The sequence below is a fragment of the Triticum dicoccoides genome, chromosome 4B, assembly GCF_002162155.2.
Source record: "Triticum dicoccoides isolate Atlit2015 ecotype Zavitan chromosome 4B, WEW_v2.0, whole genome shotgun sequence".
Lineage (NCBI taxonomy): Eukaryota > Viridiplantae > Streptophyta > Magnoliopsida > Poales > Poaceae > Triticum > Triticum dicoccoides.
This window is the reverse complement of record NC_041387.1, coordinates 56,124,603-56,129,338: the sequence shown is the minus strand read 5'-3', so window position 1 is coordinate 56,129,338 and position 4,736 is coordinate 56,124,603.

Below are 4,736 nucleotides of genomic sequence, written 5' to 3'. Positions count from 1 at the left end.
CCTAAAGAGACTCGAAGGTCCCACCAAGGATAGAACCGCATATTGAAACGCTTTTGCAAGGTGGATATCATTACATCAACATTACATAATAGATGGGGATACATACAAGGAATACAAATTCCACACGAATACAACATCACATTATACATAAGATCAACATCCGATTACGGATGATACACAAATAGGAACTCAAACGACATCCACCCTGCTAGCCCAGGCTGCCGACATGGAACCTATCCCCTGATTGAAGAAGAAGCAGAAGAAGAACTCCAATAAGCAAACATCGCTCTCGCGTCATGAGCATTGCATAACCTGTACCTGCAACTGTTGTAGTAGTAATCTGTGAGCCACGAGGACTCAGCAATCCCATTACCATGGGTATCAAGAATAGCAAAGCTTAATGCGTAAGGAAGGGGTAAAGTGGTGAGGTTGCAGCAGCGACTAAGCATATATGGTGGCTAACATACGCAAATAAGAGCGAGAAGAGAAGCAACGGAACGGTCGTGAAGCTAGCAATGATCAAGAAGTGATCTTGAACTCCTACTTACGTCAAACATAACCCAAAACCATGTTCACTTCCCGGACTCCGCCGAGAAGAGACCATCACGGCTACACACACGGTTGATGCATTTTAATTCGGATCTGGTGTCAAGTTATCTACAACCGGACATTAACAAATTCCCATCTACCCATAACCGTAGGCACGGCTTTCAAAAGTTTAAACCCTGTAGGGGTGTCCCAACTTATCCCATGATAAGCTCTCGCGATCAACGAAAGATATACCTTCTCCCAGGAATACCCGATCAGACTCGGAATCCCGGTTTACAAGACATTTCGACAATGGTAAAACAAGACCAGCAAAGCCGCCCGATGCGCCGACAAATCCCAATAGGAGCTGCACATATCTCGTTCTCAGGGCACACCGGATAAGCTAAGCGTACAGGTACCGACATAATCCCAAGTTGCCAAGGAATGGTCCCGCACGGTGCTCTAGTTTGGACCAACACTCGGAGGAGCACTGGCCCGGGGGGGTAAATAAAGATGACCCTCGGGCTCCGCAAACCCAAGGGAAAAAAGGGCTAGGTGAGGCAAATGGTAAAACCAAGGTTGGGCCTTGCTGGAGGAGTTTTATTCAAAGCGAACTGTCAAGGGGGTCCCATAAATCACCCAACCGCGTAAGGAACGCAAAATCCGCGAACATAACACCGATATGACGGGAACTAGGGCAGCAAGAGTGGAACAAAACACCATGCATAAGGCCGAGTCTTCCACCCTTTACCAAGTATATAGATGCATTAATTAAAATAAGAGATATTGTGATATCCCAACAAAATCCTGTCCACCAAAGAGCAATCTTCAACTTCACCTGCAACTAACAACGCTATAAGAGGGGCTGAGCAAAAGCGGTAACATAGCCAAGCAATGGTTTGCTAGGAAGGGTGAAAAGGTTAGAGGCTGACATGGCAATTTGGGAGGCTTGAAGAACAAGTGATAGGAAGCGCAGCAGAGCGATGGAACGAAGCAACTAGCATAGCAATGATAGTAGTGAGATCCAGGGTGACGGTCATCTTGCCTGAAATCCCGCTAGGAAGAAGAACGAGTCCATGAAGAAGATGAAGCCACGAAGATGAACCAAGCGTAGACGAACGAATCCTCACGATCGCAACGAAACGGGAACTATCGAGAAGAAGCACACAACATGGTAAACACACCACACATATACAAGACATGATGCGCAACCAAGCATGATGCATGACAAGACTACATGAAGCTACTTGTGGCAAGAGATGATGCAAATAAGAGCAACACATCAAGGCAAGTTTAAATGAGGCTGGGAACAACATATAACAATTCCGGTAAGTCCTCATATGCAAATTTTGGAATTGTTCCAGATCTGAATAAACCTTATGTTCAAGTTGTTAAACAGCAAGTTAAGATGCACCAAGATGATCTACACGAGATTCTAGTCAAGTTACACATAAGGTTCATTTAATTCGGAGCTACGGCCTAGAAGATATGAGCAAAACAAGTTAAACATGGCATTGATGCAAAATGCATACAAACATCAAGCAAACACCTCAAAACAAGGATGCAACATTATAATACGAAACTATATGCAAAAACAAGCAAGTTTCATATAGAGCACACTCAAAACGGAGCAACGGTGCAACGCATACACTCCAAACAAGATATAATAACAATCTGTCCAAAACAGCAACTAGGCATCTTGCAAGCATCAAAACAACATTCTATAGCACCCCAACATGAGAACAAAAGGCATGGACATGATGTACAGGTAAAGCATGACAAAACATGAACACTGATCTATCTCCATAAATCATTAGAACATGCTCAAAATGACATGGCAAAATTGCAAACAATAACAGTTTCAGACTTTGCAGAAATAACATCAGGTTGCAATGTTTAGAGCTATCAAACAACATGTTACAGGAACTTATCATGGCAAAGAAAGGCATGGCATGATACTACTAATTGCATAGAACAAAAGTCCTTTACTAACCATGAGCCAAAAAGGATCAGAAGATATGATGGCACCCATGTAAACATGGCAAGTTATATGACAGATTCAAACATGGCAGGAACAACGATAAGGCATGTTGGTGAGCTTGCACCACTCACCACAGAGCATTACATGGCATATCAAGGCAACCACCAGCAAGATGACATGTTTATGAAGCTAATCATGGCAATAACAAGTTCACAGGGTGTATGGATCACTAGCAAAACACATGGCAAAACTGAACATAATGTTAACAGGCTGACAGCAACATTATTTAGCAACTTGAGAGCAAGATTACAATAAGCTATAGCAGGCCATAAATGCAACCAGGGGCATGAATGTATAGAGCATGACATGTGTAACAAAACATCCTTAGTGAACATCTCCAGATTATGCAAGGAATGACTTGTAGCAGCAGGTTTACATAGCATCACGAAATAACAGATTCAGCCTAGCAAAACAGCAACAAGTACCCTACTTAACAAGCTTGATGCACTCACTACACAACTCAAACAAATACATGGATGGCACCCCTGTAAATATGGCATGGCATAGTTCAAACCACATGTAGAGCTCAGGCTCATAGGATGCACACATAAAATGTAACAAAAATGACAAATCACCAAGTTATGATAACAGACAGCAGATAACATCATGTATCACTCTTGCAACGATGATTCGGGCATCAAGATGAACTCAACTAAGCATGGAACAATGGAATGAAATGTAGAGAATCTCATGAAAAACATTTTGATATATTATGCACGCAAAACGGAGCAGTATGCAACAAGTTATGATGCAATGAACAGGGGACCAAAATGCAAATAACTCAGGGACTGGAATTTTCGGGGTCAACCTACAGATCTGGATCGGGCACGGATCCCGAGGCTCGCCGGAGCTCGTCGCCGGAGACAAGGAGGAAGATGCCGGGGAGGCTCGGGGAGGCGCGGGAAGGCGACGGGCGAAGGGCGCGGCGGCGATGGCGACTCGGCGGCGGGAACAGGAGGAGACGCACGGGGCGGCGCACAGTCGGGCGGCGGGGTCGCCGGTGCTGGGGCGAGGCGCGGGTCGGCGCAGCATCGGTCGGCGGCCGGCGGCGCGGCCGGGAGTCTGCGGGTGAGAGGCGGTGGAGACGGGCCCGGCGCGGCCCGGTTCGGCCCGGGGTGGGCCGGATCTGGGCCCCGGGTGGCCGGCGCGGTGGGAGGCGAGTGGAGGCGAGGTGGCGCGCGCCGGTTGGAGGAGGCAGCGGCGGGGTGATGTGGCAGCACCGGATTGGCCGGGACGACGTGTCCGGCGCGGATGGACATGTCCGGCGGCGCGAGGAAGAAGACTGCTAGGGTTCATCCGCGAATTTTTTGGGGGGAGGCATATATTTATAGATTTTGGGAGGTAGGAGAGTCCAAATGAGGTGTGGTTTTTGCCCACACGGTCATGATCGAACGAACGAGAGCATGGAGGGGGTTTGGATGGGCTTTGGGCCACTTTGGAGGGGTGTTGGGCTGCAAGACAAAAGGGGCTTTGCGGTTACCCGGTTAACCGTTGGAGCATCAAACAGCCTCCAAATGGAACGAAACTTGACAGGCGGTCTACCGGTGGTGTACCAAGGACACTTGGCAAGACTCGGTCCATTCCGAGAACGTTTAATACCCGCACACGAAAAGAGGCAAAAGGGGGCGCCGGGGAATATAGGAGTGCCGGATTGCAAAACGGACAACGGAAAATGCTCGGATGCATGAGACGAACACATATGCAAAATGAAATGCATATGATGACATGGCAAAATGCAACACGCAAGCAAATGACATGGCAACTACGACGAATAACTGGAGGACACCTCGCGCATCGAATCTGTGGCGTTACAATGCTAGAATTGGTTGTACACGCTTTGCCACATATTTCATTTGCCATTTTATTGTGTGAGCATGTTGGTTGCATATTTAACTCATTCGAGGACATCCACTTGTTGCTTTGATTGATTGGTCTCTTTTTCTTTTGCCAAGTGGATGAACAAGAATGCCTAAGAACCTTCTCTAGCTATCTATGCTTTTCTTGTCTCAAACTCTATTCATGCTACATCACAAAATTTGATCAAGTCAGATTCGAACCACTCTGTGTGAGGAGCACTCAGAGTCCCCGATTCTTCATAGACTTAAACTTCCAAAACTACTTTCTGCGTTTCGGTCTGACCGACTCTTCCATTTCGGCCATTGCACAA